The following is a 25455-nucleotide window of genomic DNA, read 5'->3' as shown; positions in this document are numbered from 1 at the left end:
AAAATCACAGAAAATGACAAGTGTTGAGGTGAGGATGTGGAGAAACTGAAACCCTTGTGCTGGCAGGAGTGTAAAATGCTGCAGCTGCTGTAGAAAACGGAGTGGCAGTTCCTCAAAAATTCAACACAAAATTACCATATGATCCAGCAGTTCCACTTCTGGGTATATACCCCAAAGAAGTGAAAGCAGGGACTTGAGCAGATATGTATACACCAAAGTTCAGAGCAGTATTACAACAGCCAAAAGGTGGAAACAACCAAACGTATGTGTGATATACAGTATCACACACATACACACACACACAATGGACTGTTATTCAGCCTTAAAAAGGAATGCAATTCTGATTCATGCTCCAGCATGGATGAACCTTGAAGACATTACCCTAAGTGAAATGAGCCAGATACAAAACAAATATTTCATGATCTCATTTATAAGATATATCTAGAGTAGTCAAATCACAGAGACAAAGTAGAAAAGTGTTATCAGGGGCCAGAGGGAAAGGGGTTGGAGAGTTAATGTTTAATGGATACAGTTTCAGTATGGGAGGATGACGAAGTTCTAGAGATGGACAGTCATGATGGTTGCACAACTATGTAAAAGTATTTAATACCACTGAACTGTACCTTTAAAAATGATCAAAATGGTAACTTTTATGCTATATGTGTCACGCATGTGTGCTGTCGTCTTGGACTCTCTGCAACCCCATGGACTACAGCCCACAGGTGCCTCTGTCCACTGGCTTCTTCAGCCAAGAATACTGGAGTAGGTTGCCATTTCCTCCTCCAGGGGACCTTATCGACCTAGGGATCAAACCTAGGTCTCCTGCATTAGCAGGCAGATTCCCTACCACTGAGCCACCTGGGAAGCCCTCTATGTTGTATATTTTACCACCAAATATATATATATATATATATATATAGTGTGTGTGTTTTTTATTTTTTATGGTGGCAATATAGGAATGCCATAAGGAACATAAGCTTACGAGTTATGCTATCTGTTTTCAAACACAGCTCTGCCACTTTATAGCTCTGTAACCTGTGCCTTTTTTCTCATACCTGTATCATAGGATTACAGCAAGGATGAAGTCAATACATGTAAAGTACTTAAAACAATGTATGTCATAAAATAGGTGCTTTTTATTACTATAGGTTTAAAACACATTTTAAATGAGATTAAACTCAAACATCTGGAGTACCTCTGAAGGTCCACCTCAAAATTATAGACTTCAGTAAAACGTAGACTGAAAACCAGTGATTTAACCCAATTTCTCATTTTACTGGTAAAGGAATTTAGAGTTCAAGGTATGTGACTTGCTTGAACTCACATAGCTTGTCTGCTAACGTTCATCTTCTCAGAATAAGAATTTGAGGTCAATGATACGATTGCTCACATTCAACTACTTCAGAACCAAGTGCAGTCATGATTTTATAATATATGTCCAAGAGTCTGTGAATAATAGTGTGATGGTTATCTACCATGCTAATCTAATAAATAATTACAAGTGGGATGGGAACCAAAAGGTAGCCAAACCAAAAGAAAAGTCAGTTTAATCAGTTTCAAAGACACCTCTTCTGAAAATGAAGTGTTAAAATATTTGTGAAAACAAATGATACTGACCAAGAGTTTGAGACACACCCAATAGGTCCCCACTACTCCATGCCTTTCAGCCAGTTACTCGTCACATAATAATCTTAATGAGACCACTGACTCTGAAATACCAGCAACTTTTTCTACCAAACAGAACTAATATGCATCATAAGGAAATACCTACAAATAATTCCTTATTAAATTCAAACAGGAGAGAGCAGCAGTTCAAATAAGACAAAATGATTCATCCAAAAAATCATGTATTGAACTGTGTAGACATTTCTGTACTTACTTGAATAGGCTAGGTCTGTTTTCTGGGAAATTCACAACACAGAAAGCAAAATAACAGACAATCTTTGAAGGTCAGACGAACGAGAGCTAAAACACCTCTAAGCGTCTCTAATCTTGCCCTTCCCCCACTGCTCTTCCTCCTCAATGCCTCTCTCAAAGGAGAACACCACCCCCACTCGGAATGCCCCCATCCCCATCTACACCAGCTGAAATCCTACCCATCCTTTAAGATCTCACTTAAATGCCACAGCTTCCAAGGATTTCCCCCCAGTGCTCCCAATTTAGAATTATTCCCTCACCTCTTCACTTCCCTATTTTGCACCTCTACTTCAACATTTTATTATATAATGCATTGCATTACCATTACCTACATTCACTTCTTTCCCCACCTTCCCCCAAGAAAATCTTAGGCGCTGTGGGCTAGGGAGGAAAGGAATTAACATTTGTTAAACACCTTGGGTGCCCTGCCAGGTGCTAGGCATTTTGCACACATTATCTCATTTAATCCGTTTGACAACCACCTCGGGAGGCAAGCAGGTGGTCTTAGTTATTCCCATTTTACTGACAGAGAAGCATACTGTTGAGAGTGCAATAGCTTATCCAACGTCACACTACCAGCCAATTCCAGTGCATACGGAGCAGCTGGTTCCCCTGGCTTCAAAGAGCTCTTTCGAAACACCACGATAAGCTGCAGTCTTGTTCACTTTATGTCCTCCACCCTGCCTAACAGATAGCAGCTATTCCATAAATACTTGCTGAACTGAGTATTCCTCCGGACTCACTACCACCCTTTTAACACCATCATCACGCCCCACCCCTAACCGATTAGCTTTACTGTTCCTTTACAGCGGACTTTACACACATCTCCAAGACAAACGCTGCAGACAACACCAACCCTTACCGGGAGGCACAGAGAAGAACCGTTCGGTTCCCTCAGATTTCCCCCAAAGGCTCTTCCCACACAATATACGAGAGCCACACTAAGTCACATTTGATGCAACGCTTACACCCTTCCCCAAAGCTCTTATTTCATCCTAAACCATGTCTTCGTGCTCACAAGCAATGACTTATGCGGCTTCCAGCTCACACAGTGGGGACACCCTAAGACGCTGTCTGAATAAGAAACCACATCTCTCAAACCGTCTTAAAACGAAGGCACCCTTATATTACTTCACTGCCTTCCATCTCCTCTTCCCCCCCGCCCCCCACCATGAGCTGCAGTTTGGATTTCCGGCGGGAATGCACACACACACACACGGATGAGATGGGCTCAAAAGCCATGGAGCAATTACTTAGCTTGCTTAATTAGAAAGAAAACACGGAAGGTGCCCCGCCTTTCTCAATCTCTGCACTGAACTCATTTACGAAAGATGCGGGGCACCGAAACCCGAGGAACCCCAGACACCGAATCACTGGTTTCTGCGGCTAATCCGGGGAAGGAAGAGTCCTTGCCTCCCCGCGATCCCGGGCCACCAGCCCCCGAAGCCGGGTCGGAGAAGCCCAACCGCACCCTCCCCAGGCGGCCTTGCATCTCATTGTCTCCCTCTGTCGCGGCCCCCGGGGGCGCAGGGTGCAGCCCGGGCCCCGCTGACCCCCACCCACCGGCCGGGCGAGGTCCCACCAGCCCCGGCCCCGGCCCCGACCCCACCCCAGGCTCGGCCGCCGCACCGCGTCCGGATGGTCGGGCCGGGAGCCGGGAAAATGGAGGCGGGAGCGACGGCTGCGCTTCCCTGCCCCGCGCCCCGCCAGCTCCCTCGGCCGGCCCCGAGGGCGAGGCTGAGCACTCACCGCAGCAACGGCTCGGTCCTCCGGCGGGCACGGCTCCGGAATGGCCCCGGGCTGGGCAGCAGCTGCCGCCGCCTCCTTCTCAGGCGCGGCGCTCCTTCCCTGGAGACGCCGCAAGCGCCCGCAGCTCCCGCGCCGCGCGCTCCGTGACTGACTGACTGACTGACCGACCGGGCGGCGGCGGCGGGGGCGAGGCGGCGGGCGGGGCGGCCGCAGCGGGCAGCGGCGGCGGAGCCGAGTGCGGCCGCGTCCGGCCGAGACGCAGAAGGCGGGGCTGAGGGCCGGGCGGCCGACGGGCGGACAGACTCGCGCCCGGCCGCTCGCTCCCCGCCACCCCCCGCCCGTCGCCAGCCGCTCACTTCCGGCGAAGGCAGCCGAGCCCGCCCCCCGGGCGCCCGTTGCTAGCGCCCCCTGCCCGCGCCCCCTGGCCCGCCTCGCTCCCCACAGCCCCAGGCGCCCGACCGCACCCAGCCCGGGCCGCCGGCGCTCCGCCTGTCCTCCGCGCGTCCCTGGGAACCGCCTCCAGGAACCAGTGAATCAGAGAATGAATGAGTGAGGGAGGAAAATTCCCGGGCTGTGCCACCCCTGCTCGCTTTTCCTTGGAAGCAGGCCCAGCGGCCTGTGTCCGAGGGCCCTGAGACACCGAAGCCTTGACCGTGTCTGTCAAGGACCTGATGGAGTATTCCGAGACTCCAGCAACCCATCAGACGGGGGCTTAGGCACTTAAAGGACTGCAGTCGTTGCAGTCTGTGAGGCCTTTTTTTAGGAAATCCCATTTTGGCCAACAGCTCTCTGTAGTTTCATGCACTATGTTAGGAAGCTTTTAGAAATTGAACATTTCAGTTATTCTCGATTATTTTTTAACTTTGCAGTTTGCTTACCTTGTTTTCTTAATTTCTGTCACACACACACACACCTTATTGAAACGGTTTGGGAGTAAGGCAGTGGCGTCTTTATCACCAAGCTCTAAGTTACTCGGATACTGCTTATTTCGACGTAGGCTTGACTTAGACTTTAAAATTTTGTTTCTGTCTTTATTTTGACCTTCTGATTAAAAGAAAGACAAAATAGAATTAAATCATTTTCGCCTGGTTACGTGCAAAGCAGATTTGTTGACATCATTAAAACAATTAACAAATCGGAAGTGTGACCTGGAATTAGTTGCAGTGAACATTTCTTTTTCATGTCTTCCCATATGCTTGCTAAGTAAGAGTATCTGTATCTTGAGTTTTCACAAAGAATTGACTGTACATTTCTGAGATCCTGGCTCCCTTTGTAAGAACCAGAGTGTTCATTTCTCTGTCCCGGGGCCAAATCCTGGTTTGGCTAATTACATTCCTTCTTTCAGATATTCTTGAGGACTTTGAAGTGGTTTGGTCTCTTGCACAATCTGTTTCAAACTGGTACACAATCTGTTTCAAACTGGTATTTAGAACTATAGAATACAGTTACTAGTTGCATTTCACACTTGAGATATCTGTACTTTAGTAACAAAACTGCAATTTTGTATTTTAAGTCTCAGTTCAGTTCAGTCTCTCAGTCATGCAGACTCTGCCAACCCATGAACCGCAGCATGCCAGACCTCCCTGTCCATGACCAACTCCTGTAGTCCACCCAAACCCATGTCCATCGAGTCGATGATGCCATCCAACCATCTCATCCTCTGTTGTCCCCTTCTCCTCCTGCCCTCAATCTTTCCCTGCATCAAGGTCTTTTCCAATGAGTCAGCTCTTCACATCAGGTGGCCAAAGTATTGGAGTTTCCACTTCAACATCAGTCCTTCCAATGAACATCCAGGACTCATCTCCTTTAGTATGGACTGGTTGGATCTCCTTGCAGTCCAAGGGACTGTCAAGAGTCTTCTCCAACACCACACTTCAAAAGCATCATTCTTCCGCACTCAGCTTTCTTTATAGTCCAACTCTCACATCCATACATGACCACTGGAAAAACCATAGCCTTGACTAGACGGACCTTTGTTGGCAAAGTAATGTCTCTGCTTTTGAATATGCTGTCTAGGTCGGTCATAACTTTCCTTCCAAGGAGTAAGTGTCTTTTAATTTCATGGCTGCAGTCACCATCTGCAGTGATTTTGGAGCCCAAAATAATTAAGTCTGACACTGTTTCCACTGTTTCCCCATCTATTTGCCATAAAGTGATGGGACCGGATGCCATGATCATAGTTTTCTGAATGTTGAGCTTTAAGCCAACGTTTTCACTCTCCTCTTTCACTTTCATCAAGAGGCTCTTTAGTTCTTCTTCACTTTCTGCCATAAGGGTGGTATCATATGCATATCTGAGGTTATTGAGATTTCTCCCGGCAATCTTGATTCCAGCTTCTGCCTCTTCCAGCCCAGTGTTTCTCATGATGTACTCTGCATATAAGTTAAATAAGCACGGTGACAATATACAGCCTTGACGAACTCCTTTTCCTATTTGGAACCAGTCTGTTGTTCCATGTCCAGTTCTAACTGTTGCTTCCTGACCTGCATACAGGTTTCTCAAGAGGCAGATCAGGTGGTCTGGTATGCCCATCTCTTTCAGAATTTTCCACAGTTTATTGTGATCCACACAGTCAAGGCTTTGGCATAGTCAATAAAAAAGAAATAGATGTTTTTCTGGAATTCTCTTGCTTTTTCGATGATCTCTAGAAGGTACTTTAATATTCTTGTGTAGAATAATAGTATCTCATAAATGAGGATGTTGCTGCTGACCAATTCTTATAGCCTTCTGTTCCTTGTGGATTCATCATTCATTACCTCTAATCATAATTATTTCAATAAGTTATGGTCTTTTCTAATGAATGTAATGCAATAGTTTATTCTTCCTTATATCTTCGATAATGTCTAGTATAGTACCTTGCACAATAAGTATTTAAAAATATTAATAAATGCTTTAAACATTTTGATAAGTGATAATTCATACAAATCTGTCTCTAGCTTCTTACCCCATCCCCCTCATGACCAGGTTTCTTGGGATTATGCACACCTGAGTGCAAAACTTAATAACACCATATTCTCATCAAATGCTAATTATGAGGCTATAGGATAACTACACAGGGAAGATATTCTCTTCATCAAACCTTTAAAAATAGACCATTGAGTGTTTTTTAGACAGCCCCTTGCTCTCTCTCCTCCCAGTGCTTAGGTTGATCAAACCTAATTAGAAAACAGTCACTTTTAGCTGTTGAGAAAAGTAAACAGGTTTTCATCAGTTCCTTTGAACCATAAAATCATTCATTCATTCAACAAGGGTTTTATTGAGCTTTAACTAAGGCCTTGGAATATAAAGGCAAGATGGTTCTAGCCCTCAAAAAGCACATGTTCATATACATTACCATATGTAAAATAGATAGCTAGTTTGACGTTGCCGTGTAGCGCAGGAGCTCAGCAGTGTGCTGGGAGAACCTAGAAGGGTGGGTGGGAGGCTCAAGAGAGGAGGGGTTGTGTATCCTTATGGCTGATTCACATTGTCGTATGGTGGAAACTAACACAACATTGTAAAGCAATTATCCTCCAAATTAAAAAAAAAAAGAAAGCACATGGTCTAGTGAATAAAGTTGGCAAAGAAACCACAATTGGAACACTGTGTGGAGTCTATTCCCAAGTCAGGAAAGCCTCCCGGGGGGAGGGGATTTTGAATGTTCATGGACAGAGAGGAGCTAGCCAGGTGAAGAGGGAAGAAACAGGCATTCCAGACAAGGGCAGGTTAGAGGCATTGAAGAGCACAATGCTTTGGAGGTTCTACAGGTTGTTTCATATTGTAGGGACAGGTACAGGGAAGGGTCAAAGAGGTGAATGGAAAAGGCAGAAGGATCTCATCAGCAAAGGGACTCATGTGCTAAACTAAGGAGTTTGAACTTGATACTTTGGGAAATATAATAATAAATAATACCAAAAATCTTTGGAGTATTTTAATTAATAAATTGGAGAAGGAAATGGCAACCCACTCCAATATTCTTGCCTGGAGAATTCCATGGACAGAGGAGCCTTGCGGGCTATAGTCCATGGGGTCACAAGGAATAGGACATGACTGAGCGAATAATGCACACACACACAATTAATAAGTAAAAATAAAATATTTGGAATATTTTAAGTGTCAGAACAAATGGGTTTGTGTTTTGAAGACCAACGAATCCAGACTAGGGGCATGAGCATATTAGGAGGGGATGGCAACATCCCAGAAAAGCTATGTTGTTAGTCTCCATAATGGCAGAGGCAATGAAATGGTGAGCAGGGATCAGATGGCAAAAATACTAAGGAGGTGGGATCCACAGACTTTGACGTATGATTAGGTTATGAGCGAGTGGATGAGAGGGAGACACTTAAGATGACCCTCAGGATTCTGGTTTGGGAGACAGACTGGGTGGCAGTGGTGGCCTTCTCTGAAATAAAGACCCCAGAAAGAAGAGCAGGTCTCAGGGGACTGGATGGATATCTACAAGAAAGAGCAGCTTCATACATCCAGGCAGCTCAAAGGATCTTAGTCAAAGTGTGTTTTTTAGAACTCTAGTTCTACAGGATTTTAGTAGGCATGATTCAAAATTTTTTATTCAAAAAAATAAAAATTCTCTTTAATCAAATAAATAAGAAATGTTAAAGTTTGATTGGTTTCTAAACTGGAGGGGTTTTCAGTAGTATTAACATGTTAATATGAGCTGAGAACTTCTAAGAGGTAGCTGTTCTTTCAGAAATTTGAAGTGTTTCCCTAATGTATTTGTCCTTCAGATGCTTTTTTCAATGGGATATCTCACAGGACATGTGTTCAATAGGATAGACCTTGGGGAATGCTAACCTAAACAAGATTTTTGGTTTATAGTAGAGAAAACTATGGACCCTCCAGCTGAAGTGACTTGCCTAAAGTTAAATAACCATTACTGGAAGATATGGGCTAGAATCCATATCTTCTGACCTCACTCACATGTTGTTTGTACTGCCTAATGCTTTACAAATTGCAAACTCATTCCAGTACCTTCAACCAATCCTGTGGGGGGAAAGATTCTATAAAAGAATTATGAAATACATCCTTTCAAATGAAGTTTCAAATCAGTAATTTTTTGAGCTATGCTAATTTTGAATGATTACTACTTTGCGCTGTGCGCTGTGCTCAGTTGTTCAGTCATGTCCAACTCTTTTCGACTCCATGGATTGTAGCCTGCCAGGGTCCTCTGTCCATGGAGATTCCCCCAGGCAAAAATATTGGAGTGGGTCGCCATGCTCTTCTCCAGGGGATCTTCCCAGCCCAGGGATTGAACCCCAGTCTCCCACATTATAGGTGGTTTCTTTACCGTCTGAGCCACCAGGGAAACCCAATTACTACTTTAAGTAAGACGAAAAGATTTGTACATCGGAAAAGTGGGGCAAATTATTACCTTAGTATTATCTTTCTGATAATTCAGCAGGAGCCTTATAGAATGAAATCACCTAGCCAAATAGGACATTCTTCTAGCTGCCCTAGCCCTGAGGTAGCTTTGAATAAAATAAGCTTTCAGGAACAGATAGAAATATTAAAAGTCTCCCCAGAAATTTCAGTGTCGATCCCCCTTCTACTTCATACTGAATGAAAGGACAGGTTCTAAAATGTGCTGAGACTATGAAAATCCACACCAGATTTTGACTTCCTCTCTGGCACAATTCCCCTGATTCTGAAAACTCTAATAGCTAATGGATGGGAAGGTTTTTATATCCTAATTTCATAGTCCTATTTCCCAGAGGAGAGGCTTTAGTACTTCCTATTCTTAGAAAAACAAGACAAATTGTTTGTTCCCAAGAGACTTCTTGGGACCATAGGACAGCTTTCATTTTAAGAGTAGTTTCTATAGACATTACTTTTGAAACTCATTATCGCTGTCAACTTATGTTTCAGCAATATCGTAAAGTATTTGCTTCATTTCCAAATGCTGTAGTCATTTTTAGTAGGCAGACTGAGGACCATCACATGTAGGATAATGAATAATTTTTTTTTTTTGCTTAAAAAATAAGTAGTTACAAACAATGGAAAGAATGCTTATGAATTAATATATCAGAACTATTTCCGTAGTGTTCACTGTGTCCCCAACTCTGTTGTATCACTGTAAGGAGTACTAGAGAAATACAAAATACAGTCTCTGATTTTCTAAAATGACCCCACCCATTGTTGGCAAGGATGAAAAGAAACATGTTCTCATATCCTGCAGGTGGGATTATAAACTGTTATAACCTTTTTCTGGAGGGCAGTTAAACACTAGACAAAAATACCTTGAAATGTGCATATCTTTGATCAAGCGATTTCTCTATGAATTTAATTCCAAGGAGTAAGGACAAAACATTAGCTAGGGTATTACGGGATGCTGGAAAAATAATTGGAAATTCCCTAAATATCCAGCAATGCGTTTATGAAAATGAAGAGTTCTAAAAGAAGAGTTTTTGATATGGAAAGGTGTTCACAATATGTTAATCAATAAAAATTACAAACACTGTATACAATGTGAACTCATGAAAAAGTATATAGGAAAAATCTAGAAGGAAATACAACAGGAGGGCAAAAGTGTTTATTGCAGAGTGGAATGATTATGGTACTTTCTATTATTTCTTTACCTTTTAATGATGAATGTGTTGTTTTTAATTGGCAATTTAAATGAATGAACTAAATCAATATTTATGAAGATAAATCTCTAAAACACAATGTCGAAGATAACACACAAAGCATATATTAATAAAAATAAAGTTCATTTTAATTTTAAAAAGGATCTCTGTGTTGATGAGAAAGAAACTGTTGATGAGAGAAGGCAAAGACACATGAAATAATCAGCAAACAATGAAATATTCAGCTCTGATACAGATGGTAAGTACAATAAGAGTTATGAGAAGAGAGAAATGTCTAGGGTTGGAGCAGATTAAGATGACTTCGTGGAAAAAGTGAGATTTAGCCAGTACTTGGAATCTGAATGTCAAAGGGAGAAACAGAGGGACATTAATATAAGGTGAGGCAAGAGCCTCACATGGCCATCCTAGATATATCTCACCTCTATCAGCCAAATAGTAACAACTATAGAACACTTGATCTTTGCCTATAAGAGTGTTTCTGCTTCTTTCATACAAGTGGGATTTACATGCCCGGTATAACATAAATATATAGTAAATAGAGTGTCGCATATCCTTTGTAACATATATTTTTGAAGTTACACCAGATATTTTTTAGAATAGCCCTTTGGGGGAGGGGTCATTTTATCTGGAAAATCTGTAGAACTGGACTTTCCCAGATATTTGCCTAGAACAAACACCAACTGTTCTGCAAGAGCAGTTATAACCTGTCCCCTTGTAAGTGTTCTGACATCCACAATCAGACCACAAATGAATCCAACCAATTGGAACTCAGCAATTCTCTGATTACACATGTTACAGAGTGCAATTTTTAAGCCAGCTTTCCAGTTCAATAACTAAACTACCACTACTAGTATTAGCTACACATACTATCTGAAAGAGTGAATGAATTGTCTTTAGCGTCTAATAACAAACTAAAAAGTTATGCCCATCTCAAAAATGTCTGGAATGGGAAAGAACAGGCCAGACCATGAATGTCCATCCAGTATTCCTTTAGTATGGAAGTACTGCCAGATCTAGAGTTGCTACTGTAGAGAGGAAAAGGTGTTCCAGATAGGGGGATGGTATAACAAAAATATCAAACAGAAAGAAGCAGGTCATTTTTAGTGAACAACGGGGACAATGGTTTTACTAGCGCTGAAGTGGTCTATCTAGGAAGAGTGAGATGAAAGGAAGATGGAGTACGAAAGCCCTTGGTGACCAAGAAGTAGGTTTAGGAAACAATTCTGTAGAGGGAATGATCAAGTCCATTCTTGACTGTACCAGCCATGTCCCCAACTCTGAGCCTTTGCAATTACCCTTCTCTTTGTCTGGAATGTTGTGTCCCCCATCTCTGACTGTCCTTCTCCTGTTTGTTACAGTTCAAATGTCTCCTCCTTTATCCCCAGTTCCTCTGGAAAATGTTATTGGCTGCAACTATGTGGTCCCCAAAACTTTTCACATCGGTACTGGAACTTTTTGTGCATGTGTCTGGCTCTTCCACAAGATCATGAATTCCTCAAAGGGCAGAGACTGTATCTTATTCATATATGTGTTTTCTCCAGCACCTTGCATATGGCATCTTGTACATACAGAAGTTCAGCAATGTTTCTCAAACTAAAAGATAAGAGATACTACTAAGAAATATCTGGCAACACTTTGAAAACTAGATTAGAGTAACAGAAACAACTAGGGGAGCGCTGGTTGTATTAATCCATGTATGAAGTGATGAGGAATGAGAAAGGAGGGAAAGTAAAATACATTTGGAAAAAACTGAAAAGCACAGTTAACAGAGTGAACAAAGGCATGAAGGAGAGAAAGAGTCCAAGATGACCCCAGGGTGTCTAGGTTGGAAGAATGCTGAGAGCAGATAACTGATATCATTGCTACATCAACGGATAGATACTGAATGCCTCTCAAGTTCAAGGTACTGTGCTGAGTCACAGGGAGGTCACAGGGAGGAGTAAGAACCATTCTATACCCTAGGAAGTAAAATCATGTTATTTTACCAAAAGCAGTTTAGATTCTCTTAGTATTATATTTTGATCACTTAACCCCTTTTTTCCCTTGATAATTCATGTAGGGGATTGATGAGTGAGTTAAGAAATGACTCTCTCCCTTTGCTGCCTCACGGTCATATTTGTATTTTTCTTTGAGCTGCTTGGGAAAAGTCATTTGAAAAATATGTCACGGAAAAACAAACAAAGCAAACAGATGAATAGCTGATCACTAGAACATTTGTTCAGTTATGTGCTTTGAGGCAAGGCTATGCCAAAGAACATGACATCACCGAAGTGCTGTCACTGATTTTCATCAGTCATGCTTTTCAAACGTCTCTAATTGTCCCTGATTCACTGTTCTTTTTGCTACCATCCCTCTCAAGATTTTCATCATCTGAAGTAGTTTTGCAAAAGTTTGCAAGCTTATCTTCCCCTACTTTCTCGCTTCTTCCTTTGAAACATCATGCATAATATGCGCCCCCCCCCATTACAATGCTTTTATTTGAAAAACACACGTTACAAAACATCAAGTACTGTATGATTCTGATTTTGTTGAAAACAGAAAACCCCAACCCACAAACATACATACATACATTTATATCCATTGCATTACATATATAAATATATATATCCACTGTATTTTTTTCCTATTGCTGCTATAACAAATTACCATAAACTCAGTTACTTAAAACAACACAAAGATATTATCTTACAGATCTGGAGATCAGAAGTCCAAAACTGGTCTCAGCTGGCTAAAATCAAGGTGTGGACAGAACTGCATTCCTTCTGAAAGTTTTGGGGAGAATCTTTTTCTTAACCTTTTCTAGTTTGTAGAGGCTACCTACACTCCTTAGCTCATGGACCCATCCTCCATCTTCAAAGCCAGCAGAATAAAATCTTCTAACCTCCCTCCGTCTCTGACTCTGCCCCTCCTGCCCTCCTCTTATAAGCACCATTGTGATTACATTGAGCCCAGCCAGATAACTCAGAACCATCTTTCCATCTCAAGATCCTTAACTTTATAATATCTGCAAATCCTTTGTGCCATGTAAAGTAACATATTCACAAATTCTGGGAACTGGGATGTGGATGTCTTTGGAGAGGAGGGGCATGGTTCTGTCTAACCACATGTTAATAGATTGATTATCTCTAGATTAAGAACTTCAAGTGATTTTAATTTGTACTTCTTTGTGTTTGATTACTATGCCCAGTTCTCAAAAATGACCTTGCATTACTTTTTATTTGTAGAGAATGATTGACCGAAAAAACTGTAGATGTCACTATACAGGACATTTGCCATTTCCTGCTCTGCCTCATCCCTTCTTCTGGAGATAGGATGTGTCTTTGGGAACTACACCTCCCAATGCAGCCTCCAACTCAACTGTGCAGTTCTAAAGACTGTTGCCAATCATGGTACCTGGTTACCTGGGTTACAGGTGAGAGCATGTTATCCCATTGGGATAACCAAAGGCATTTCCAGTGTTTTTTCCCCTTCTTTTTCTTCCTTTTTTTTTTTTTTAACCTAGAATTAGAAGTCAGTTTTTCTCTGTTGGGAAAGGCAAACCAGAAAATGTTGGTGACTATGAAATCTAATATCACAGAAGCATGAGAGTAAAACAGATCTGAGGAAAACAGAGTGGGAGAATCCTAATAGTATTTGCATGCAAAGTCTGAGGGCCAGCGAGCTACATTCCTCTTCTTACCTAGGCTTAGATGTATAAATCAATAGATTTCTCTTTCTGCCAAAACGGGCTGTTTCTATCATTTGGGCTGTTTCTATCATTTGCAACAAGAGTTGGGTTAAAATAGTTAGGAATGTTTCTAAGCCTGCAACAATTCCCTGCTGCCTGTTACTGTCTCAAATTAGCTCCTCTGACTGCCTTCAAAGCTGTTTACCAGTTCCCTCCTTCTCTGCCCCCTCTTCTCAACATTGCTTTGCTCTGACTGCCCTTCTCATCTTCCCTTACTCACTTTATGGTGTTTGCTTTCGTGGTTTTGCTCTTGTTCTCCTTGTCTGTACTATTTTCACCTCCCCTCCTTATCTATCCAATCCTGTCCAATCTTCCCAGCTACTTCTAGGACACTCCATGAAATAACCCCCAAATCAGCTAGCAGAGACTCCCTTCTCTGGATGTTTATAGTATGCAAGATCTGCACCCTGCATTCAACACCTATGTCCACTTTTAATGGTTCAGGGTAACTCCAAATAAATGATAAAACCCATGAAGACAAGAGCTATCCATGTTGTACAACTAGAGCTAGCTGTTCATGTTAGTTGATGAAAAAGTGAAAGTGAAGTCACTCAGTTGTGTCCAACTCTTTGGGACCCCATGGACTGTAGCCTACCAGGTTCTTCTGTCCATGGGATTTTCCAGACAAGAATACTGGAGTGGGTTGCCATTTCCTTCTCCAGGAGATCTTCCCAACCCAGGGATTGAACCCAGGTCTCCCGCATTGTAGGCAGGCACTTTACTGTCTGAGCCACCAGGGAACTTCCCAGTTGATGAGATTACACATTAAGCCAGAGCTCAGCAATATTAAGGTACAGTCCTCCTTGGGAGAAAGCACAGTGGACACAGTGAATATTTATAAGTTAGGTATAGTCTGGTACATTGGAGGACAGTTTCATGACATTAAGTTGTCACCCTTATGTTGTGTGTTTTCTCATCTTTTTCACAAAGATTATTTAAGAATGGGAAGTAAGATCTGATGGGAAAAGATGAAGAAGACAGAATCATTTAGCCGTGAGAAAAAATAAAAATGGAGGCAAACCTAACAGCAATCTTAACATTTTATACAAAAGGTAGGGTTTTCCTCTCTTGGACTTAAGATTAAGGTAGGGAATAAGGATATAATCCTCTAATGAAATTAAAGTGTGCCTAGATAGACTTTTTACCATAAGGATATCAAACAATGAAATGAATTCTGAACTTTGTATAATGTGGGGCTTCCCCAGTGGCTCAGTGGTAAAGAATCTGCTTGCAATGAAGGAGCTGCAGGAGATGCTGGTTCTATCTCTAGGTCGGGAAGAGTCCCTGGAAGAGGAAACGGCAACCCGTTACAGTATTCTTGCCTGGAAAATTCCATGGACTGAGCAGACTGGTGGGCAACAGTTCACGTGGTCACAGAGTTGGACATGACTGAATACACAGATTTTTCACCATAAGGATGTCAAACAATGAATTCTTAACTTTGTATAATGTATTTCTAAAGGTGAGGAGTTGAAAAAGATGAGCATAAAGTTTTTTTAAACACCAGGAAAATCCTCTAAGGACCATAGTCTCATTGAAAATAAATTAAACTTGAAGACTTCCCTGGAGGTCCGGTGGAAGAATCTGCCTGCCAATACAGGGGACGTGGGTTCGACCCCTGATCTAGGAAGATTCACATGCCGTGGGTCAACTAAGCCTGTGCGCTGCAAAAACTGAGCCCACATTCTAGAACCCAGGCACTGCAACTACTGAAGCCCATGTGCCTAGAGCCTGTGTGCCTAGGGCCCGTGCTCCCCAACAAAAGAAGTCACTGCAATGAGAAGCCCATGCACCATACGGAAGGGTAGCCTCCACTCGCTGCAACTAGAGAAAGCCTGCACAGCAACAAAAACCCAGAGCAACCAAAAATAAATTAATTAAAAAATAAATAATTCAAATACTATTCTAAAAAAAATTTAAATAAAAGTTTGAAGCCGTGAACCAATATTAGAGAGTATACCCAACTGTCCTCCATAAGTAACTGAAAGCACTTGTAACAAATTTCATCTTTCCTTTTCTATCTCAGGAATTCATTTTGGCCTTCATTTTGAGTGGGGGGGGAAAAAGCCATAGTGGCATCAACGCTTTCCATCATGAATAGAAAATAGTTATTAACAGTATTTTCATTCACTGTTTTTGTCATTACACTGTATTTTAGAAGCTGAACAAACAATGGGGAGGCCACTCTTCCAGAAATAATTCCTTTCCAAACCCTTTCTCTTACAGACCAATACAGAAGTTGGACACTATTACTGAAGGCAAGAAAAAGTGCATGTGGTAGGGGACTTCCCTGGTGCTCCAGTGACTAAGACTCTGCCCTCTCAATGCAGGGGGACCCAAGTTCAATCCCTGGTTGAGGAACTAGATCCCCAACATGCTCCAACTAAGAGTCTGAACGCCGCAACTAAAAAACAAAAAGTGTGAAAACAGTATGCGGGCTTCCCAGGTGGTGCTAGTAGTAAAGAACACGCCTGCCAATGCAGGAGATGCAAGAGGTGTGGGTTTGATCCCTGGGACGGGAAGACCTCCTGGAGGAGGACACAGCAACCCATTCCAGTATTCTTGCCTGGAGAATTCCATGGGCAGAGGAGCCTGGCGGGCTACAGTCCATTGGGTTGCAAAGAGTCAGACACGACTGAAGTGACTTAGCGCACAGACCGACAGGAGCACGTAACAGGGAGTGAATGCTGTCTGACCTCAGAGAATGAATAAAATGAACGAGAGGAAGGAAATGGATATTTGAATAAATAGGGAAGGTTTGAGCAATGATATAGGCTGTATATTTAAATGCATACCAGTGCCCCAAATGCTGCATGTGTATTTCGAGATCACATTCTCAGATGAACACAGTTAGTTCTTATGTGCGTCACCACAGTAAACAAAACTGGGCTTTTTCTAAAGAACACCAGTTGTTGGTGAAAGGGACTGCTACCCTTTTTCCAGTGGGGGAAGGAGGTGTATCTTCCTTTCTGTGCTTTTTAGCAGTCAGAGTCAATTGTTGTGGCTATAAATCTCAATTCTCAAACTAATGTGCACAAGATATCACATTTATTTGTTTTCTTGGATTAATTTTGACTTGGAAACTCCCTTCCACCAAGTAAGAAATTCAGCCTCAGTTATTCCTGGGGTTCCCCTCTCCTGCAGTTCCCTATACCCTGCCAAGGAAGTACAGAGGCCTCACACAGCCTCCAAGCCATGGGAGGTCCCTTCTGTCATCCACCCATGTCGGGTTCTGAGGCTCCCACTGCCTTGGGAGTGGGAGTTCCAAGCCGCTCAGACTTAGGACTCTGCTGCTTTCACACAGTCCTCGGGTACTTGAGTCTTTGCTGATCTGGAAATATGTAGTCACATCCTCGGGTTACTCAAAGAGGAAAGAGGGGAGGGTGCACAGACATATCTCATTTTCCTCAGGGAAAATACCCTTTTCCCTCAGAGGCAAACCCAGTTAGTTCTCTTTTCCTTCAGGAAATTAATATCAAGAAAGGAAGTACCTTGCAGACAACTTCCTGCTTTCCTCCTTATGACGCGTGATTATTCCCTCCAGGCAAAGAAGCAGGGGCCTACTACTTTCCCGAATTTAGGATGTAAAAAGATGAAAATAATCGAGGATTGAGTATACCCACTGTCAGATTGCCCAATACACACTGTCAGATTGCCCAAGCTTACTTAGCTGACTGAGAATTTTTTGCCTGAAGCCTTCAGGCAAAAGGGCCAATCACTAGAAAGCTTCTTGGTAGCTCCCCTCTTCTAGAAATTCAATCAGAAATTCTGACTGAGGAGGAAAAGTTGAAGATCAGAGAAGTGAGGAAAATGCATGCATGGAATCATTTCCATAGTTCACATTTAGTCATACAAGATTAATTCCAGTAGGAAAAATGTTAGAATCATGAGCACTTATAGGTCAATAGATAAAGTTAGGATATTTCAAAAGTGATTTTGTCCTTTGAGAACCTGATTCTCCCTTAAAAACGTTTAAGTGAATTGAAAGTGTAAGTCGCTCAGTCGTGTCCAACTCTTTGCAGCCCCATGCACTGTATCCTGCCGGGCTCCTCTGTCCATGGAATTCTCCAGGCAAGAATACTGGAGTGGGTAACCATTTTCTTGGCCAGTTAAAAATGCTGACGAGAAGCTAATTTAGAGAGTTACATTGTAAGAAGAATCACCATGAGATTGTAGGAAGTCCCTTCACATTATGTTTAACTCATTCGTTGATTTTTTTTCTCTAAATTAATTTGGTAAACAGGAAGGCAAGGCACTACCAGCAGTTTCTTTACTGATATATTTGCAACCTCTATGGCAACTTTGGCTGTATAATTACTGTTTTTCTTTTCCTAGAAATACATGAGTTGACAAAGGGAAACAGGAGTCTCATTTTGTCTGAAGATTTCGTATTCTCTGTTCCTCTGCTCCAGTTTTGGATACATTTATGTTTGTGATAGCAATGCTAAGTACAAGTTATAATTAGAATATCATGGTAATGTAGAGTGAGTAGTGTATATATATATATATATATATATATATACTCCAGAGATTCTTTGCTGTTACCACAACAAATAGTGGGAAATCACAAGGGCCTCTTATGCATTTTTCTATTTGAAGGGCTATCCATGTAGAATATTTGTCAAAACTCTAAGTGAAAGATTTTTTTCCTAAATATTTTTTACCATCTTTCCTATTTATATTTTATGCTTTTATTTCTGTAACAGAAACTTTCTTTCCTTTAAGTATTGTCCAAATGGACCTTTAATTAAATATCAGTGTTTGTTTAGAATGTTCCTTAGCTAGATCATATTTCCTTAAATTTATTCTAGAGGAAGACATATGTACAGCTGCCATTGATTATCCTTGTCTATATATCATGGTTCATAGAATCAGGGACATTAAAACTGTATGTACAGAAGGCCAACAAAAAAGTTTTTAGCTCTCAGTGTAATGTGAGGACGTGTGTCTGTCTCTTTGTTTAAGGCTCTAGGAAGTAGGGAGAAAAATCTTTTTCCTCCAGCATTCTCTAAGCAGGAGAGCAACTGAAGAATATGTCACCTTCATGCAGATTTTATCACATAAAAATGTGTACTCCTAGAGTGTTGTATAGAATAAAGAATTATCATGGATGATTCCATCTGAATTTCTGGCATTGCCTAATCTTCTCTGGGGGCTTCTCTGATGGCTCAGCGGTAAAAAATCCACCTACAATCAGGAGACACAGGAGATGCAGTTTCAGTCCCTGGGTTGGGAAGATCCCCTGGAGGAGGAGATGGCAATCCACTCCAGTATTCTTGCCTGGAAAATCCCATGGACAGAGGAGCCTGGCGGGCAATAGTCCATGGGGTTGCAAAGAGTCGGACACAACTGTGTGCCTAAGCACGTAACCTTCTCTCGCTCTAATCCACGTCTACCCTAGACCTGAGCATTCATTCAGGAAAAACTTATTGAGGGCTTACCATGTAGTGGGTGTATTCCTAGAAACATAAAAGCAAAGGCAGTCTAGGACTGAAAAGTGAAGTTGTCTCTGAGACCGGTCAGGATGAGAGCTCAGCTCTGCCGCCTAGCTGGGCCTGAAGAGTAGGGGCAGGGGGCTCAGAGTTGCAGACCAAACATCTAGTGCAGAGCAGGTTCTGCACTAGAGAAGGATGAGCCCAGCAAAGGTGATGGTGGGAACCTGTTCAGTCAGTCTCCTGAGAGTGACAGATGTGTGGTCATGAAGAGTGATTAACAGAATCCCAGGGAGGTGGTCAGCAGAACAGAGACCTGGAAACAGATCGCACAGTTGTGGGTCTAGGATTCGAGGTACTGTTCTAGCTCCAAGAAAGATAAGAGCAAGATAGATCCCAGACCTAGAATAACTAGAGTGGAAACTACAGAAGATACTGCTGCTTGCCACCAAAAAGCTTCCCTCCCTGGCAGTCAGGGGGTGGCCATGTGATCCAATTCCAAAGCAAGACATATTATGGGATATCTGTTGGGACCGGCTTTGGGGAATTATTTTGCCTTCCTTATAATTAGGGCTAACTGTTACTGGCAAGAACCTTTTCTTCCTTTTCTTTTCCAGCCTTGAATACCAACATGCTGCGTGCTACATTAGTATATCATGATCAAAGGCAGTATGCTAAGGATGGTGGAACCAGAAGAGAGAAACAGGTTGAGTCTTTGAAATTGTGCAGCCACAGTTCCAGCCTTAGATGTCCTGCCTCCAGATTTATTGTAATTAAACAAAAACAGAGAAACAAAACATACTTTTTTTGATTAAACTGTTGGGATTTTTGTTGCTTATGCATTTTGAACTGAAATACACAGAGTCAAACATATTCTGGACTGAAACAGAAACCACGGTGAACACACTATGAAAAAATAAGTGGTTGAGGTGAAGATTTAGCTATTGAGAGAGAGGTAAGAAATGGGAAACAGTGCACAGGGAGCAAAGTCAAAACTCAGTGATTAGAACCAGGAAATGTGTTCAGACAGAGCATAAGGTTGATTTTCAGGCTTCTTGAATATCCTACAGCCAGAAGCAGAATTGGACTCAGAACCTAGAAGGGGGACAAGAAATCTAGATTAGGGCATGGAGAGTTTTGGGGAGCAAGGAAGACAGAAAGCATCAAAGTCTATGTCCTTCATTGTGAAATTCCTCTTAAAATTTCATTCCATTGTTTAAAAACTCCAAGATAATGTCTTTCATCATATAAACCAAAAAAAGTAGACACTATTTTGCCAAGGTTCTTCTTAGAAAATCACGAAGTTTATTTCCCCATTGATAAGTTGGTTAAAATGTCTATCTTAATTATAAAAAATGAACGTCAAAAGATCTCCTAGGACTAATAACTATGAAGCCTGTCTTACAGGATGAACACCTATGAAGACTTTATTTCAGTATAAAAATATACCAATAATATAAATGTAGTATTATATTAGCCATTGAGATGAGTCACATTTAAAGATGGTTAAAATTTTTATTATTAAAAAGTAGGAATAGAGAAGGTATAAGTTGTAGGAAAGTTAAGCTTGTTGCCAAAATACATAATTAAATTCTAACTGGAATTAGAGAAAACATTTTGAGAATCCATGATCTATATCTGAGAGTCTTGGGAAAAAGAAGGGAAGGGATAAATGCAGGGTTGAAAAGTGAGGACATAGCCATTCTAGAGGGAGCAGGGAGCTGTGTTCTAGGAGACAGAGGGCCCATGAGTTCAGACTGGGTGCCCTCCTAGACATTCGTGGTGAGAATAAGACTCTTGCTCCTCTGCTCCTATTATCTTCTGGGAATAGAAATCCAGGAGCTTAGAGTGTAGCATCCTCCCCCAAGAGAGCAAAAAGCCATCTCAGGGGGAAGAAAGCAGTCATAGTTGACATGTCCCTGTTGGGCCCTTTTACAGGTAAAGCAGAGGAGTAGCATCTCAGGTGAGGCCCAGTGTTTGGTAGGGCAGCAGGAGGCATAAAGGTTACCTGAAGTCAGTTCAGGTATAGGTTGTATATAATACTGGTTTTAGAGTCTAACTGTGGGTTGGGGCAGATGTCTGTTCACCTGAATTTGGTTATTCCTGATGTCAAAGTTTCAGACCCACCAAAAGAAAGCACTGGTCCACTGAGTTACATGGCACAGCATCTTGAAAGAGTTTGATTCACTGGATAGAGCCTGAGGTGTGAGTTACCTTTAACAAAGTGTGAGGTTCAACTGCGATCTCATTTCTAGAAAGCCTGACCTTGTTGTCAACTTTGCACGGATGCAGCGCCATTTTGCTCTTCAAAACTCTTCGATTTCACACTTGGTTCCTAAGGCTGTTTCTCTAAGCCCTTTTCAGCCAATGGACCAAATGGCTGATCCCTTCCAAGAAATCTGATCAGCAGCGAGAATAATAAGGGAAGCCTCGGCTTCTGACTTGACTTGGGGCTACATAGAAGTGACCCCCTTTCTCAGCGAGACTAAGTAATTTGATTGAGGAGGTCTGTCTACTAGAGGAATCCTTCTCAGTCCAAAACTGTTGTTTCTTCAAGGATGAGAAGAAAGATTCAGCCCAAGAGGAACTTTGCCACACTGACCTGATTCTTCACTCACGGTGAAGAGTTTTCCTGACCCCACAAAGATCTCTTTACCTGCTTGACTGTGCCTGAAATTTCTTTCTCTACAAGTCCCTTCATGGACTATTAGAGATAAAAGCCAAATGCCTAATGAAGAGATACACTGACTGAAACTCATCCATACCAGGGTAATAGACAATTAATCAACAAGCCTAGGTGACTGATGTAAGGGAAGCAACTGGGTCTTTGGAGTGGTTGATGGGGTAGAGAGAGGCCTGCATGGAGCAGGAAGACCTAGATGATCTTTTTTAGGAAGAGGAAGATGGAGACTTTAAAGGTAAATGTCATTTATTCTACTCAAGAATATGGCTTTTGATATGGTGCTGTTAGCTGTATGCACATTGCTGTACATTAGATTTCTAGAACTTTTTTCATCTTGCATAATTGCAACTGTGTACCCACTGGACAACTGGAAACATTTTTAAAAAGTCTTTAATAACAGTGTATGTTCTTAAGGAGGTAAGCTATTTTCTTCAAGTCTTAATTTCAGTACAAGAACAGCATAACATTTAACATGGTAAAGCCCTTGTTATGTGCCAAGTACTGTTCTTAGTGCTTGTTATATTTTTTTACAGTTATTACAAAATACTGGCTGTATTCCCTGTGTCATACAATACATCCTTGTAGCCCATCTTATACCCAAAAGCTTGTACCTCCCACCTCCAGCCCCTGTATTGCCCCTCCCCACTTTAGGGAAAGTCTCCTCTGTAATGTCTGACTCTTTTGTGATCCCGTGGACAGTAGCACACCAGGCTCCTCTGTCCATGGGATTTCCCAGGCAAGAATAATGGAGGAGGTTGCCATTTCCTTCTCCAGGGGATCTTCCCAACCCAGGGACCAAACCCGAGTCTCCTGCGTTGCAGGCAGATTCTTTACCATCTGAGCCACCAGCATGCTTTTTATATAATATCTTCTCCAGGGGATCTTCCTGACCCAGGGATTGAATCTGAGTCTCTTACATCTCTTGCTTGGGCAGGCAGGTTCTTTACCAACTGAGCCACTGGGGACGCTCCTATAGTATCTCAGTCTGATGAAAAAAAAAGTGCAAGACTTCTATTGGAGGAAAAGTAATACTGTACTGAAAGGCAAATCCTCCCTTTTATATTTCAGATTTAGAACCAATTATTACATATTTCAAATGAATGGATCTGAGATAATGAATTTAACATAAAGAACAATATTTAAAAGAATTGTAAGATGTTCTGGGGGCTTCCTTGGGGGCTCAGATGGTAAAGAATCCGCCTGCAATGCAGGAGACCAAGGTTTGATCCCTAGGTTGGGAAGATTCCCTGGAGAAGGAAATGGCAACCCACTCCAGTATTCTTGCCTGGAGAATTCCATGGACAGAGGAGCCTGGCGGGCTACAGTCTGTGGCATTGCAGTCAGGCACATTGTAAATATAAATGTTCATTAAAATAGACACACAAACATGACATGTTTGTCATAGTTCTGATATTTTACTGCTTGTGGTGAAAACTGCCCTGATTTTTCTTACTGAGATGCTTTTCTTAGCTTGGGCTGTCATAGTACTCTTAATGTTTCTGCCCTAGATCCAGGCATCCTAGTAAAAGAGTCAGTGAATGGAATGATTATAACCTAAGATCAGTCTTCATCCAGGAAGCATACCAATGGGTTGCTGATGGACCTTCAACTAGAATAGTTTTCTCCTTTGTTGTGTTGACTTTAGCCCGACTCTCTGGAGCCACAAACACACACAGAAAAATATCAGGCTTGCCCCTACCTACACAAAGTGAACCATTACCGTCACTTGAAGCATGCTTCAAATCACATAAAAACGCTTACTCTAAATACACTATGTCTACTGTCGACTTGGTTACATTTTCCAAATCAGTTGTGTGGGGTGGGAAACCTTCAACTCTGCAGTTTAAATTTAGATCAAGCTCCCATATCAAATTCCCACACTCCCTCTTTATTTTAACCTCCCAGAATAATGCTCTCTTTAATCCTCTGCTGTCCTTCCTGCTTATCTGCTTTCATTTTTCTTATATCCTAATCCACCTTATAAGATCCGTTTCAGGCTCCTATCCAGGCTAATGCTTTAGTCTCCTCCTGGCTCTCATCAATCTCCCCTCTTCTGGTCCTAACAGCTGGGATCCCCAAGCCCTCACTCTTAAGCTCAGTCCTACACTTAGGTTTAGAAACAACTCCCAGTCAGGTCTGGAGCAACGAAAAGAGCCCTAGGCCACTATCTGGACAACTCAGCCTCAAGTTAGCCTGTCTGGTGATGTCATTTGAACATTTGCCAAGCATTTATTCAGCGCCTACCTCTGCTACCATTCAGCCCCTACCACGTGCAAGGCACTGTGCAAAGCAATGGAGACCCAACAAATACCGAGACATTGCCCTTATCTTAAAAGTCTTTCAGTTTTGAAGTGAAGACGGACAAGTTAACCCGCAGTCACAGTAGAGTGCTAAGTGCAAGGACAAGGTCAAGGGCAGAATACTGTGGGAGTCCCTAGGGGAGGCACCAACATGGGAGCCTGGTGTGGGTACAGGAGTCAGAAAAAACCAACTCCCAGAAGAGTTGGTTTCTGTACAAAGATCTGAAGGATGAGTAGGAATTACTAAGCATGTAGGGAAGATGTGTCTACCTATCTGTCTATCTATCTAGAGACAGGCCAGAGGTTAAAAACAGAATAGCACGTTCCAGGAACTCTAAGTAGCTCTGTTTGGCAATATAATAGTAGTTAAGATCATGATCTCAAAGCTAGACTGCACAAGTTTGAATTCAGACTGCTGCTATGTCACCCTGGACAAGGCATTTAATCTCTTTTTGCCTCAGTTTCCTCATCCGTAAAATAGAAATAATAATAGAACGTGCCTTAGAAGATTGTTGTAAGAAGTAATAGATAGGTATATGCACTTAGAATGATGCCAGGCATATAACATAGTAATAAGGGTTACTATTATTTAGCCATAGTATGAAATGAAAGATTGTGAGTGGCCAAAGAAAACTCTTGTATACCATGGTAAGAAGTTTGGACTTTAAAAGCATTTGCTGAACCCCTGTTGCCCTCAGGATAAACAGGGAAATTATGCATTTTTAAACAGATCACTCTGCTGCAGTGCACACATCTGTCTGGAGGGAACCAGCTGGAAGAAAGTCTGCTCTGCCCACAGCCCTTGCTGGGAAGATGCTGATTGTCTTGCTCCATCCTCTGTCCCATTGAAAAATGCCACTAGGGGAACAGGATGGTTGGGAAAATGATGAAATCACAAGAGGTTTTTGTTTTCATTATTAAACTTTTTATTTTGTATTGGCGTTAACAATGTTGTGATAGTTTCAGGTAAACAGCTAAGGGACCCAGCCATACATATGCATGCATCCTTTCTCCCCCAAACTCCCCTCCCAACCAGGCTGCCATGTGGTCTTTGAAGTGCTTGTGT

General features: G+C 42.1%; 1 protein-coding gene across 6 annotated transcripts in view; it reads right to left on the bottom strand.

The window, feature by feature from the left end:
* The window catches only part of RAPH1 (Ras association (RalGDS/AF-6) and pleckstrin homology domains 1), a 103863-nt gene extending 99817 nt beyond the window's left edge, over positions 1 to 4046 (bottom strand). For 2 of the 6 annotated variants that reach the window (XM_070387836.1, XM_070387846.1), the window contains exon 1: positions 3667 to 4045. The gene's annotated coding sequence lies outside the window, so the exon portion shown is untranslated. Of the gene's footprint in view, positions 1 to 3666 lie in introns of all 6 variants that reach the window. The other 4 variants (XM_070387863.1, XM_070387871.1, XM_070387826.1 and 1 more) reach the window with 3 other exon arrangements.
* Between the last annotated feature and the right edge of the window lie 21409 nt (positions 4047 to 25455).

The sequence above is a fragment of the Bos mutus genome, chromosome 2 (genome assembly GCF_027580195.1).
Source record: "Bos mutus isolate GX-2022 chromosome 2, NWIPB_WYAK_1.1, whole genome shotgun sequence".
In the NCBI taxonomy this organism is placed as follows: domain Eukaryota; kingdom Metazoa; phylum Chordata; class Mammalia; order Artiodactyla; family Bovidae; genus Bos; species Bos mutus.
Note: the sequence above shows the minus strand (reverse complement) of the source record. Positions and strands in the feature narration are given on the sequence as shown.